The sequence below is a fragment of the Oncorhynchus keta genome, unplaced genomic scaffold (genome assembly GCF_023373465.1).
Source record: "Oncorhynchus keta strain PuntledgeMale-10-30-2019 unplaced genomic scaffold, Oket_V2 Un_contig_6213_pilon_pilon, whole genome shotgun sequence".
NCBI classification, from domain to species: domain Eukaryota; kingdom Metazoa; phylum Chordata; class Actinopteri; order Salmoniformes; family Salmonidae; genus Oncorhynchus; species Oncorhynchus keta.
Genome location: NW_026288737.1, coordinates 98,046 through 113,879, shown reverse-complemented (window position 1 = coordinate 113,879; position 15,834 = coordinate 98,046). Strand labels below are relative to the sequence as shown.

General features: G+C 45.5%; 1 long non-coding RNA gene and 1 pseudogene across 1 annotated transcript; one reads left to right on the top strand and one right to left on the bottom strand.

Moving 5' to 3' along the window:
- Positions 1 to 337: 337 nt before the first annotated feature.
- Positions 338 to 15,834, bottom strand: part of LOC127925754 (copine-4-like) — a 109,530-nt pseudogene continuing 94,033 nt past the window's right edge.
- On the top strand, positions 4,277 to 7,868 carry LOC127925755 (uncharacterized). Its single transcript, XR_008122146.1, has 4 exons — positions 4,277 to 5,403; positions 5,478 to 5,514; positions 5,771 to 6,325; positions 6,363 to 7,868. It is a non-coding gene; the product is annotated as an uncharacterized LOC127925755 (long non-coding RNA).

Below are 15,834 nucleotides of genomic sequence, written 5' to 3'. Positions count from 1 at the left end.
TTAAATCAATAGAATACATTGGAAATGCTAAGAAAGTGACCCCAATTCCCAATTCCTTTGACTAGTTTGACATGCACACCAAAATATTGAAATTCTGCCAATTCAGTTCTCCGCATTTTCTACGGATTTTTCATAGAATGAATTCAAATTGATATGACCACAATTCCAATTATGATTTTGACTTGAAACCCAATAGTTTTTAACATAGTACATTTCACACAAGCATATTGATAAAGCTTTTATTATTATAAGTAATTCAGAATTTCACAGAATACTGCATTGCAACATGACAACGGCAAATTATGTGCCCATAATATTCTCCAGTGAACTTCAGAATACTACATTTGTGCTGTCAACATGCTTCATAGTGGAATGTCCTTTATCCCTACAATACTGTCAACTCTATTGTTCACTAAGAAAACAACATGAACTGTGAGAAAACAGTGTCTGCTTTATTACCAGCATGCAAAACAACAGTTCATGCATCTGCCTTATCTGCAATATGGACTACTGAGGACGCAGACGTTTCTAAACGCAGGTAGCTAGTTCATTCACTGTGGTCCAAAATGTTTTACAACGTATGAATATCAAGAAAGTTAGCAAAATCTCAACAAACTCTTATAAAAAAAGGAACGGGGGTGTTCTATACATTCCTTCATCGATAGTTGTTCATCTGTAGGGATGACAGTTTGGTTGTTCGTTTGTGTGTCCCCACCATACCAATGCTTTGAATGATACAGTTGCTTTACAGATGCATGCCTTGGAGGCCAAGCATGCACAATGAAAAGAACAAACAAACGAAGAGCAAAACAGTAAACTTTTCAGTTAGTCAGCGTAAGGTGCTATCTGTTGTATCGAGTGCGTTGGGCCCCTCCTCTCAGGGGGCGAATGTCCTGGAAGACTCGAACTCACTGGGCACTTTGGGCTTGATGCCCTTGTTGTTGTAGTAGTCAACCACCTGGTTGGGCACTTCTGCTAAGACAGTCTTCGCCAGCTCTGCAGGTGAGCCCTGGAGAAGGACAGAGAGAAACCTGTCACTTCCTGTAACACTCAGGTTACCTCCAGTTCCCCAGGTAACCCTCCCAGTTCCCAGGTAACCCTCCCAGTTCCTCAGGTAACCCTCCTAGTTCCTCAGGTAACCCTCCTAGTTCCTCAGGTAACCCTCCTAGTTCCTCAGGTAACCTCCCAGTTCCCCAGGTAACCCTCCCAGTTCCTCAGGTAACCCTCCCTCGTTCCTCAGGTAACCCTCCTAGTTCCTCAGGTAACCCTCCTAGTTCCTCAGGTAACCCTCCCAGTTCCTCAGGTAACCCTCCCAGTTCCTCAGGTAACCTCCTAGTTCCTCAGGTAACCCTCCTAGTTCCTCAGGTAACCTCCCAGTTCCCAGGTAACCTCCCAGTTCCTCAGGTAACCCTCCTAGTTCCTCAGGTAACCTCCCAGTTCCCCAGGTAACCCTCCCAGTTCTTCAGGTAACCCTCCTAGTTCCTCAGGGAACCCTCCCAGTTCCTCAGGTAACCCCTCCTAGTTCCTCAGGTAACCCTCCTAGTTCCTCAGGTAACCCTCCCAGTTCCTCAGGCAACCCTCCCAGTTCCACAGGTAACCCTCCCAGTTCCTCAGGTAACCCTCCCCTCAGGTTACCCTCCCAGTTCCACAGGAAACCCTCCCAGTTCCTCAGGTAACCCTCCTAGTTCCTCAGGTAACCTCCCAGGTCCTCAGGTAACCCTCCCAGTTCCTCAGGTAACCCTCCTAGTTCCTCAGGTAACCCTCCTAGTTCCTCAGGTAACCCTCACATTTCCTCAGGTAACCCTCCCAGTTCCTCGGGTAACACTCCCAGTTCCACAGGTAACCCTCCCAGTTCCTCAGGTAACCCTCCTAGTTCCTCAGGTAACCTCCCAGTTCCTCAGGTAACCCTCCCAGTTCCTCAGGTAACCCTCCTAGTTCCTCAGGTAACCCTCCTAGTTCCTCAGGTAACCCTCCCAGTTCCTCAGGTAACCCTCCTAGTTCCTCAGGTAACCCTCCTAGTTCCTCAGGTAACCCTCACATTTCCTCAGGTAACCCTCCCAGTTCCTCGGGTAACACTCCCAGTTCCACAGGTAACCCTCCCAGTTCCTCAGGTAACCCTCCTAGTTCCTCAGGTAACCTCCCAGTTCCTCAGGTAACCCTCCTAGTTCCTCAGGTAACCCTCCTAGTTCCTCAGGTAACCTCCCAGTTCCTCGGGTAACCCTCCCAGTTCCTCGGGTAACCCTCCTAGTTCCTCAGGTAACACTCCTAGTTCCTCAGGTAACACTCCCAGTCCCTCTGGTAACCCTTCCAGTTCCTCAGGGAACCCCCCTAGTTCCTCAGGTAACCCTCCCAGTTCCTCGGGTAACACTCCCAGTTCCTCGGGTAACCCTCCTAGTTCCTCAGGTAACCCTCCTAGTTCCTCAGGTAACCTCCCAGTTCCTCAGGTAACCCTCCCAGTTCCTCAGGTAACCCTCCTAGTTCCTCAGGTAACCCTCCTAGTTCCTCAGGTAACCCTCCTAGTTCCTCAGGTAACCCTCCTAGTTCCTCAGGTAATCCTCACATTTCCTCAGGTAACCCTCCCAGTTCCTCGGTAACCCTCCCAGTTCCTCGGGTAACCCTCCTAGTTCCTCAGGTAACCCTCCTAGTTCCTCAGGTAAACCCTCCCAGTCCCTCTGGTAACCCTTCCAGTTCCTCAGGGAACCCCCTAGTTCTGCAGGTAACCCTCCCAGTTCCTCAGGTAACCCTCACATTTCCTCAGGTAACCCTCCCAGTCCCTCTGGTAACCCTTCCAGTTCCTCAGGGAACCCCTAGTTCCTCAGGTAACCCTCCCAGTTCCTCGGGTAACCCTCCCAGCTCCTCGGGTAACCCTCCTAGTTCCTCAGGTAACCCTCCTCGTTCCAGTAAAGACTCACATGTTTGAAGTTGCGGAAGGGGACGAACTGGACGATGTCTCGTAGACAGGGCTCCCCCTTGGGCGAGCGAAGGATTCCATCATCTCCATCCAGCATCTGCATGTCACTGAAGTCAGCACTTCCCACACCTACAATGATGATGGACATGGGCAAGTGGGAGGCTTGGACTATGGCCTCGCGGGTGTCTGCCATGTCTGTGATCACTCCGTCCGTTAGGATGAGCAGAATGAAGTACTGCTGCAGAGATAAAGGAAGGCAATGACTGGGAGAAACGTGAGAGAGTAATGTATGTGGGTGTGTTGGAAATACATGTTGAGCATAACCCTAAAACGTTGGAAGTCTCCCATTGACATCAATACATGATTTAAGCTCAATCTAGGTTCAAGCTATGCTCCCAATCGATTGGTTCCAAGGAGAGGAGGACAACTGACAGCTAGCTTACCATGGCCTCCCTTGGTGTGCATTTCCTGTGAAGCGGAGCTGGCTACTTTTCTGGATGATGGGGCGATGTTGGTGGGGCCGTAGAGCTGAAGCTTAGGAAGGCATGTCTGATAGGCCTCCACCACCCCTTGGATACCTGCACACCCATAGACATATGTTGGAAAAACACAGAATAACACACACACAGTAACACTCACAGTCATGTAATTCTGGAGAACTCTGGGTATTTGGGGACACACGACCAACAGCAATGCACACAGGTTTGAAGGTATCGTTGTGGAGTAATTGAGACCCATGATATTCCAGGATATTTTTCACTTTGAGGGAAGCAGTCACTCTGTGAATAGTTAGTTACCTTCACAGCTGCATTGACTTGTATTTATCTCTTCTCACCACCACATGGATCACCACATGAGTGGCCTCCCATTCGGCTGAGCAGCAGAAGTAATGCTATTTACTGATTGAGTGGGCATTTGAGGTCACACACAAACATCTGTGGAGAACTTCACTTATAATTAACAACCCCTCCATCACAACCCACAGGTCGCACTCACTCACTCACTCACACACTCACCATCTCACTCACTCACCACCACCACTCACTCACTCACCACCACTCACTCACACACTCACACACTCACACACTCACACACTCACTCACTCACTCACTCACTCACACACTCACTCACACTCACTCACACACTCACACACACTCACACACACACACACACACACACACACACACACACACACACACACACACACCCTCACAGCTAGTGTAGACTACCAGTGAAATGCTTTCGAGAAATGTAGAGAGAAACATTTTAACAAATTATAACAAGTGGAATAAATCCACAATGAGTAAGGATAACTTGGCGATATACACGGGTAGCAGTACTGAATCCATGTCCAGGGTACGAGGTAATGGAGTTCCATATGTAGATATAGGTAGGAGTAAAGTGACTAGGCAACAGGGTAGATAATAAACAGTAGCAGCAGTGTCTGTAATGAGTCAAAAGAGTTAGTGCAGATAGTGGGGGTAAAAGCTGTGTGCCGGGTCCTGTTAGTTCCAGACTTCAGTACAGCTTTCTGTGCAGAAGCAGGGAGAACAGTATATGACTTTGGTGGCTGGAGTCTTCCTCTGACACCACCTGGTATAGAGGTCCTGGATAGCAGGGAGCTCAGCACCAGTGATGTACTGGGCCGTACACATTATCCTATGAAGCGCCTTGCGGTCGGATACCAAGTGGTGATGCAGCCAGTAAAGACGCTCTCATTGGTGCAGCTGTAGAAGGGGAAGAGTTGTGCCTTCTTCATGACTTTGTTGGTGTGTGTGGGCTATGCTAATTCCTTAGTGATGTGGACACCCAGGAGCTTAAAGCTCTTGACCCGCTCCACTACAGCCCTATCGATGTGGATGGGGATGTGCTCTGCCCTCTGTTTCCTGTCGTCCACAATTGGCTCCTTTGTCTTGCTGACATTGAGGGAGAGGTTGTTGTCCTGAACACCACACTGCCAGGTCACTGACCTCCTCCCTATAGGGTGTCTCATCGGGTCGTGTCATCAGCAAACATAATGATGGAGTCGTGAGCAGCCAGGCAGTCGTGGTTGAACAGGGAGTACAGGAGGAGACTAAGCACACACTCCTAAGTGAGCCCTTGTTGAGGGTGAGAGTGGCGGTCGTGTTATTGCCTACCCTCACCACCTGGGGGCGGCCTGTCAGGAAGTCCAGGATTCAGTTTCAGACAGTAGTGTTCAGTCAAAGGGTCCTGAGCTTAGTGATGAGATTTGTGGGCACTATGGTGTTGAACGCTGAGCTGTAGTCAATGAACTGTGTTCTCACATGGGAGAGGGCAGTGTGGAATGCAATAGAGGTTACGTCATCTGTGGATCTGTTGGGGTGGTATGCAAATTTAATTGGAGTGGGTATGTGAATTGGAGTGGGTCCACACACAGAGAGAGAGAGATTTCATTTCATCAGTGAGAGGCTCTCCTGAGGGGATGAGAGTGTGAGGAGAGGTGTAGAGCAGCAACATTAAGACATCTGGAGGTCTGATTACTGACCACTATACTGCAGACATCTGGAGGTCTGATCACTGACCACTATACTGCAGACATCTGGAGGTCTGATTACTGACCACTATACTGTAGACATCTGGAGGTCTGATTACTGACCACTATACTGCAGACATCTGAGGTCTGATTACTGACCACTATACTGCAGACATCTGGAGATCTGATCACTGACCACTATACTGCAGACATCTGGAGGTCTGATTACTGACCACTATACTGAGACATCTGGGTCTGATTACTGACCACTATACTGCAGACATCTGGAGTGTCTGATTACTGCCCACTATACTGCAGACATCTGGAGGTCTAATTACTGACCACTATACTGCAGACATCTGGAGGTCTGATTACTGACCACTATACTGCAGACATCTGGAGGTCTGATTACTGACCACTATACTGCAGACATCTGGAGGTCTGATTACTGACCACTATACTGCAGACATCTGGAGGTCTGATCACTGACCACTATACTGCAGACATCTGGAGGTCTGATTACTGACCACTATACTGCAGACATCTGGAGATCTGATCACTGACCACTATACTGCAGACATCTGGAGGTCTGATTACTGACCACTATACTGCAGACATCTGGAGATCTGATCACTGACCACTATACTACAGACATCTGGAGGTCTGATTACTGACCACTATACTGCAGACATCTGAAGGTCTGATTACTGACCATTATACTGCAGACATCTGGAGGTCTGATTACTGACCACTATACTGCAGACATCTGGAGATCTGATCACTGACCACTATACTACAGACATCTGGAGGTCTGATTACTGACCACTATACTGCAGACATCTGGAGGTCTGATTACTGACCACTATACTGCAGACATCTGGAGGTCTGATTACTGCCCACTATACTGCAGACATCTGGAGGTCTAATTACTGACCACTACACTGCAGACATCTGGAGGTCTGATTACTGACCACTATACTGCAGACATCTGGAGGTCTGATTACTGACCACTATACTGCAGACATCTGGAGGTCTGATTACTGACCACTATACTGCAGACATCTGGAGGTCTGATCACTGACCACTATACTGCAGACATCTGGAGGTCTGATTACTGACCACTATACTGCAGACATCTGGAGATCTGATCACTGACCACTATACTGCAGACATCTGGAGGTCTGATTACTGACCACTATACTGCAGACATCTGGAGATCTGATCACTGACCACTATACTACAGACATCTGGAGGTCTGATTACTGACCACTATACTGCAGACATCTGAAGGTCTGATTACTGACCATTATACTGCAGACATCTGGAGGTCTGATTACTGACCACTATACTGCAGACATCTGGAGATCTGATCACTGACCACTATACTACAGACATCTGGAGGTCTGATTACTGACCACTATACTGCAGACATCTGGAGGTCTGATTACTGACCACTATACTGCAGACATCTGGAGGTCTGATTACTGCCCACTATACTGCAGACATCTGGAGATCTGATCACTGACCACTATACTGCAGACATCTGGAGGTCTGATTACTGACCACTATACTGCAGACATCTGGAGGTCTGATCACTGACCACTATACTGCAGACATCTGGAGGTCTGATTACTGACCACTATACTGCAGACATCTGGAGATCTGATCACTGACCACTATACTGCAGACATCTGGAGGTCTGATTACTGACCACTATACTGCAGACATCTGGAGATCTGATCACTGACCACTATACTACAGACATCTGGAGGTCTGATTACTGACCACTATACTACAGACATCTGGAGATCTGATCACTGACCACTATACTACAGACATCTGGAGGTCTGATTACTGACCACTATACTGCAATGTGGATGTGGACACCTACTTGTCGAACATCTCATTGTCATGCTGAAACAGGAAACTGCCAATGTTTTTGTATGACTGTGTGCTTGATTTTATACTCCTGTCAGCAACAGGTGTGGCTGAAATAGCCGAATCCACTAAATTGAAGGGGTGTCCACATACTTTTGTATATATAGTGTATCTTACACAAGCACCGGTACGTACACACACAGGCAGTCTCAGCTTGCCACTCCCTCTACCCACAGTAATGCAAAGTTCACCTTCAAACAGATATCAATATCAATCATTTGTACAGGCACAAAGGAAGACAGTTTTTGACTGAGCGTGTGTGTGTGCGCGCATTGGTGTGTGTCCACATCTAACAGCATCTGTACGAGAGTCAGTTTTCTTGCATGAAAAACTGCAAGCTATGCCCTCTGCCTTGGGAGGTGGGCTGGAAGCTTGCCTGACAGAGGAGTACTGAGACTGATCTATTCCTGGGAAGAATCTCTGAACTGGATCAGAACCTGTCTGGCTCCTCTCCATCCATCCAGGGCAGCTGCCAATCAAAACAAGCAAGATGATAGAGTGACACGAATACAAGGTAGAAAGTGGAGGATGAGCTGAAAAGCTGAAAAATAAAAGCTATTCTTATAGTCTATTCTTTTACAGTGTGTGAAAAAGTGTTAGGGCTGTGTGCAGAACAACAGCAAAGGACCTTGTGAAGATGCTGGAGGAAACAGGTACAAAAGTATCTATATCCACAGTAAAACAAGTCCTTGTATTGACGTAACCTGAAAGGCCGCTCAGCAAGGAAGAAGCCACTGCTCCAAGACCGCCATAAAAACGCCAGACTATGGTTTGCAACTGCACATGGGGACAAAAATCCTACTTTTTGGAGAAATGTCCTCTGGTCTGATGAAACAAAAATAGAACTGTTTGGCCATAATGACCATTGTTATGTTTGGAGGAAAAAAGGGGAATGCTTGCAAGCCGAAGAACACTATCCCAACCGTGAAGCCGGGAGGGCAGCATCATGTTGTGGGGGTGCTTTGCTGCAGGAGGGACTGGTGCACTTCACAAAATAGATGGCATCATGAGGCAGGAAAATGATGTGGATATATTGAAGCAACATCTCAAGATATCAGTCAGGAAGTTAAAGCTTGGTCGCAAATGGGTCATCCAAATGGACAATGACCCCAAGCATACTTCCAAAGTTGTGGCAAAATGGCTTAAGGACAACAAAGTCAAGGTATTGGAGTGGCCATCACAAAGCCCTGACCTCAATCCCATAGAAAAATAAAGTGGCCAAATAACTTCCTAAAATTAATCCTCTTTACAAGGGGTGTAGAGTCTGACTGGCATACACATGAAGTGTGTTAGTTTCACGTTTGGGGAGGATCATTTTCACAAAAGAAATGCACCTTTATAATAAAAGCATTACAAGCCAAATCACATTTGTGGCCACTTTTGATTATGGTGTTTTCCCACTAATGGAGCATTCGTGCATATAGCCTATGTGTGCGCATTGCTGCGCTTATAATGTGAAGGAATAGCATAATAGTGTATCACATTTGAAGTTAAACGTTCTAATCTGTTGCGTCAGCCTCATTGCGTAAAAACGTTTTTTTGGGGGGATGCTAGTGGTTGTATTAAATTTGGGGTCTATCACACCCCACAACTGTTCCAGACTATGTTTGGAATATTTATTTCTTGCACAGAATAGGTCAACTTTTGTACTATGGGGGATAGTAGATTGACATAGGTTAGTTCTTTTGCTGTTGGTTAGGCCTATTCATCTTGTAGGCTGAAAAGTAAATGTTGACAGTTCTTCTAATATCTTCAATATGCACCTCGGAATTGGATAAGGACGCGCGCAGTTGTGTCCCGAAAGTGTCTGTCTTCACTTGTAGCCTGTGAGAAAGACCCGATCACGAGAGACATGTGAGTGAGAGGTGCTTTGGAGCAGCAGCACTCAGGGAGTAGGGAACAACAGCCACTGGCCGCAAAAGGAATGGAGTTTCTTTAGGGTGCATTAGGGCCACACAAAGGGGATGCCGCCGGGAAGTTGAGGCATTATCAAGTGCTTGTCAAATTCTGAATGAGAGACTAAATGAAGCGTGTAGAACAATTTTTTTTTATCATATTACTCCAGTGCTAGCCTCCCTACACTGGCTTCCTGTCAAGGCAAGGGCTGATTTCAAGGTTTTACTGCTAACCTACAAAGCATTACATGGACTTGCTCCTACCTATCTCTCTGATTTGGTCCTGCCGTACATACCTACACGTACGCTACGGTCAAAAGAAGCAGGCCGCCTAATTGTCCCTAGAATTTCTAAGCAAACAGCTGGAGGCAGGGCTTTCTCCTATAGAGCTCCATTTTTATGGAATGGTCTGCCTACCCATGTGAGAGACGCAGACTCGGTCTCAACCTTTAAGTCTTTATTAAAGACTCATCTCTTCAGGGGTCATATGATTGAGTGTAGTCTGGCCCAGGAGTGTGAAGGTGAACGGAAAGGCTCTGGAGCAACGAACCGCCCTTGCTGTCTCTGCCTGGCCGGTTCCCCTCTTTCCACTGGGATTCTCTGCCTCTAACCCTATTGCAGGGGCTGAGTCACTGGCTTACTGATGCTCTTTCATGCCGTCCCTAGGAGGGGTGCGTCACTTGAGTGGGTTGGGTCACTGATGTGATCTCCCTGTCTGGGTTGGCGCCCCCGCTTGGTTGTGCCGTGGTGGAGATCTTTGCGGGCTATAGTCGGCCTTGTCTCAGGATGGTAAGTTGGTGGTTGAAGATATCCCTCTCGTGGTGTGGGGGCTGTGCTTTGGCAAAGTGGGTGGGGTTATATCCGTCCTTTTTGCCCTGTCCGGGGGTATCATCAGATGAGGCCACAGTGTCTCGTGACGCCTCCTGTCTCAGCATCCAGTATTTATGCTGCAGTAGTTTATGTGTCGGGGGGGCTAGGGTCAGTTTGTTATATCTGGAGTACTTCTCCTGTCTTATCCGGTGTCCTGTGTGAATTTAAGTATGCTCTCTCTAATTCTCTCTTTATCTCTTTCTGCTGCTCCAGTTTCAACTGTTCTGCCTGCGGCTATGGAATCCTGACCTGTTCACCGGACGTGCTACCTGTCCCAGACCTATTATTTGACCATACTGGTCATTTATGAACATTTGAACATCTTGGTCATGTTGTGTTATAGTCTCCACCTGGCACAGCCAGAAGAGGACTGGCCACCCCTCATAGCCTGGTTCCTCTCTAGGTTTCTTCCTGGATTTTGGCCTTTCTAGGGAGCCAACTTGCTTCAACACCTGCATTGCTTGCTGTTTGGGGTTTTAGGCTGGGTTTCTGTACAGCACTTTGAGATATCAGCTGATGTACGAAGGGCTATATAAATAAATGTGATTTGATTTGAACAGCCTACACAAAAAAAACAAAGCAGAGCTCATGCCTTTCAAGCAACTTTTTGAAATCATCATTAGAGTCTCATCATGCAGCCTTACAATGTACTAAAAACCAAAACATATAGCCCAACGTTTGTAGAACAACTAAAGTTACATTAATAACTCTAAATTAAGCATATAGGAGTACCTATTTCTATGTCAACCACTCAATACAGAATAGCCACATGTGCGCACTTCCTCAAATCAATGGGAGGAAATATCCTTTCTATTTCATTCAGCTTTGTTCAATTGTATTCCTCATACTATATAATAATGCCATGGAATTCTAACCAGATCGTGTATGCTAAATGACCTAGTGTGTCCCACAGCCATATGGCATAGCCAGATCAGGACCTAACATAAGGACAACTCAGAGTATGCTACTCTGTTGTTCTGAAATAGACTACATTTTCTTCATATCATGTTTCTTTAGACCTGTCTAAAATACATAATGGATTCATTAGACTTTTTTAAATGTAGATGTTCCAAAGGTCTGCATCAGCAGCTTGTAAGCTGTGTGGAAGCCAAGAGGTTAAATGTTTTTATGTTAATTAACGGTCAATTGGAACAATGCTTGACAATTACCGGCTGACGAAATGTTGTGACTGCCACAGCCCTAACCCAGACCATTATTCATTCGGACTGCCAGATGGTGAAGATTCATCACTCCAGAGAACGGGTTTCCACTGCACCAAGTCCAATGGCAACGAGCTTTACACAACTCAGCCGACACTTGGCATTGCTGTTAAGGGAATTTTTATCAATAATGACTAATTATGTATACATTTCAATCAGAATACTATTATGTTACTGTATATGTACTAATCAGAATACTATTATGTTACTGTATATGTATGAATTTTCTTTCTTAATCCTAGTACTGAATATAATGTATGTAAATATAATCAAGAATTAGAACAATGACTGTCTGTTCCTTGGTAGAAATGAATGAACTATATCTTCAGACTGGCTAGAATGCTTATCTACACAAGAAGACCTTGGCTGGGTCATAAATTATATTAAATTGGTAGGGAGACGATTTGGGAAGGCTTGAGATACTGCCTTTGTACCAGGGTGGGAGAAGAGACGGGTTGGTACTGGAACTAATGACGCTATTTTCAGTTTATAACCTGTGGTAAACTGTATCGTGTTCAGTACTCTCGTGAATAAACTCTGCTGATTGACTTTAAGACTGGGCACTGTCCATTATTATAGAATAAGGGTCTTACAAATCCTTATGAATTGACAGAGTGTTTAATTTTAATTGGGTGTTAAAACATAGAGCAATTTAATTCCTGCAACAATTGCGCATAGTGATATTAGGCTTGTGTGCGGCTGCTCAGCCATGGACGAAGAGTTCTTATACTGATGTTGCTTCCAGAGGCAGTTTGGAACTCAGTAGTAGTGTTGCAACCGAGGACAGATAATTTTTACGTGCTAAGCGCTTCAGCACCCAGCGGTCTGTTCTGTAAGCTTGTGTAGCCTACCACTTCGAGGCTGACATGTTGTTGCTCTTAGATGTGTCCACTTCACAATAACATCCCTTACCGGGGCTGCTGTAGCAGGGCAGAAATGTGAAGAACTGACTTGTTGGAAAGGTGGAATCCTATGACGGTGCCATGTTGAAAGTCACCTAGCTTTTCAGTAAGGCCATTCTACTGTCAATGTTTGTCTATGGAGATTGCATGGCTGTGTGCTAGATTTTTTTTTACACCTGTCAACAACGGGTGTGGCGGAAATAGCCGAATCCACTCATTTGAAAGGATGTCCACATACTATTGTATATATAGTGTACATTACAATCAAATAGCCACAGTAGCCTACTACTAGGCCATTGTTAAAGCAGTCAGATTAAGCTGGTACAGCCTCACTGTTCACAGTAAAACAGTCAAATAAAGCTGGTACAGCCTCACTGTTCACAGTAAAACAGTCAAATAAAGCTGGTACAGCCTCACTGTTCACAGTAAAACAGTCAAATAAAGCTGGTACAGCCTCACTGTTCACAGTAAAACAGTCAAATAAAGCTGGTACAGCCTCACTGTTCACAGTAAAACAGTAAAAAAGCTGGTACAGCCTCACTGTTCAGTAAAACAGTCAAATAAAGCTGGTACAGCCTCACTGTTCACAGTAAAACAGTCAAATAAAGCTGATACAGCCTCACTGTTCACAGTAAAACAGTCAAATAAAGCTGGTACAGCCTCACTGTTCACAGTAAAACAGTCAAATAAAGCTGGTACAGCCTCACTGTTCACAGTAAAACAGTCAAATAAAGCTGGTACAGCCTCAGTGTTCACAGTAAAACAGTCATATAAAGCTGGTACAGCCTCACTGTTCACAGTAAAACAGTCAAATAAAGCTGGTACAGCCTCACTGTTCACAGTAAAACAGTCAAATAAAGCTGGTACAGCCTCACTGTTCACAGTAAAACAGTCAAATAAAGCTGGTACAGCCTCACTGTTCACAGTAAAACAGTCAAATAAAGCTGGTACAGCCTCAGTGTTCACAGTAAAAACAGTAAAATAAAGCTGAGCCTCACTGTTCACAGTAAAACAGTCAAATGGTACAGCCTCACTGTTCACAGTAAAACAGTCAAATAAAGCTGGTACAGCCTCACTGTTCACAGTAAAACAGTCAAATAAAGCTGGTACAGCCTCAGTGTTCACAGTAAAACAGTCAAATAAAGCTGGTACAGCCTCACTGTTCACAGTAAAACAGTCAAATAAAGCTGGTACAGCCTCACTGTTCACAGTAAAACAGTCAAATAAAGCTGGTACAGCCTCACTGTTCACAGTAAAACAGTCAAATAAAGCTGGTACAGCCTCACTGTTCACAGTAAAACAGTCAAATAAAGCTGGTACAGCCTCACTGTTCACAGTAAAACAGTCAAATAAAGCTGGTACAGCCTCACTGTTCACAGTAAAACAGTCAAATAAAGCTGGTACAGCCTCACTGTTCACAGTAAAACAGTCAAATAAAGCTGGTACAGCCTCACTGTTCACAGTAAAACAGTCAAATAAAGCTGGTACAGCCTCACTGTTCACAGTAAAACAGTCAAATAAAGCTGGTACAGCCTCACTGTTCACAGTAAAACAGTCAAATAAAGCTGGTACAGCCTCACTGTTCACAGTAAACGCTGCGGTTGCTGGCTCACCTCTCTAACCGTTACCCACCCCGGTGTCTGTGCGGTAGTTCTAACCCTCGGGGCTCATTATCTGACTACAGCACAGACCTGGCCTCTCTCCTCCAGACATGATGTCCCTGTGGGGCAGTCAGGGTATTTAGCATTAATAACAGTCTACTTTAATGTGAAGAAAGGAAGGCTGGCTGCCACCAGGTTGATTGACGTACGTTGATCCCCTGTGGTGTGCGATGACAGCGGCTTCATCCAGGCCTGTCTGTGGGACATTATGCAGGTCACCTTTGGCTGTTCAACATTTTCCTGAAGCCGTTTAGATTCTGAACAAACTGTAGACTCACTGTTAAAACGTTTTTTTGATGCATCCCTACAAAGTGTTTGGGCTGGCATGAAGAGAGAACGTGATAAATGTGGTTTTATTATCTGGTTAATGTGTTATTAAAGATAAATTTATGCTTTTAATATTTAATAGTTATTCAGTGCAAGAGGAAATTGACCCCAATTTTGCAAATTTAAGGTAACAACCCACCCCAGAGCTGGTGATGAGCATTTGAAATAAAGCATTTTGACAGTCTGATTTCAAAGCCAGGGTGAACCTCTAATCTGTTTGAGGCAAAGCACCTACCTGCACATTCTGGGTTTTCCTCATTAAAATTCACTGCAAAATCGTGAGAAACCTGGAGGAAGATGAAAAATATGGACTATTGATCATCATGGAACAGTGAGGCAAAGGAACACACACACACGCACACGCACACACACACACACACACACACACACACACACACACACACACACACACACACACACACACACACACACACACACACACACACACACACACACACTAACACAGAGTTGGCCAGAAGCAATCAATCACACAATCAAATGTAAAAGTCGACTGATGCATTTATGTGGGTTGGATAATGAGCATAATTGCGTGCCATGGTACCCCCCCTCCCTCCTCCTCTCTGGACCAGAGGCAGCATCATGTGTCAGCCAGGGGTAGCACCAGTCACCCAGGAAGAATGGCCAGTATTTCCTGCTGGGCAGTTCAGTGACTCAGAGAGTCAATCCAGCAGTAGAGAACCCTGTGTTGGACCGGCCCATTCTGTGTGACAGAACAGAGACCAGCGGGGGCCAGCGGGGGCCAGCGGGGGCCAGCCGGGTGTCGTAATCACTACAGAAGCAGGAGAGCAGAGCCAGAGTCTCAACTCATCTCATCTTGTCACAGGAGTGATTACAACACCCTGCTGAGGCTGAGCCATAGCCCAACTCTATGAAAAATATGGTTGGAAATTACCTTGAAGTCGGGCGGAATCTGAGCGCCGAAGCCAAACGCTGGGAACATTTTGTCACTGGATTGACATGCATGCAGGGATAGAAAACAAAAGAGGGATTAGAATTTGAGCGATGGTACACTGGATTCTGAGCCAGGGATTGTTATCTGAAACACATGCCCGTAAACAAGTCCATTCTGCTGGTGACCCAGGACTACCATGGGCTCTGAATGACTTCTCATTTACATAACCTCTGAGTCACTGGACAACTATTTATTTATTTATTTTTATTTCACCTTTATTTAACCAGGTAGGCTAGTTGAGAACAAGTTCTCATTTGCAACTGCGACCTGGCCAAGATAAAGCATAGCAGTGTGAACAGACAACACAGAGTTACACATGGGGTAAACAATTAGCAAGTCAATAACACAGTAGAAAAAATGGGCAGTCTATATACAATGTGTGCAAAAGGCATGAGGAGGTAGGCGAATAATACAATTTTGCAGATTAACACTGGAGTGATAAATGATCAGATGGTCATGTACAGGTAGAGATATTGGTGTGCAAAACAGCAGAAAAGTAAATAAATAAAAACAGTATAAAAACAGTATGGGAATGAGGTAGGTGAAAATGGGTGAGCTATTTACCTATAGACTATGTACAGCTGCAGCGATCGGTTAGCTGCTCGGATAGCTGATGTTTGAAGTTGGTGAGGGAGATAAAGTC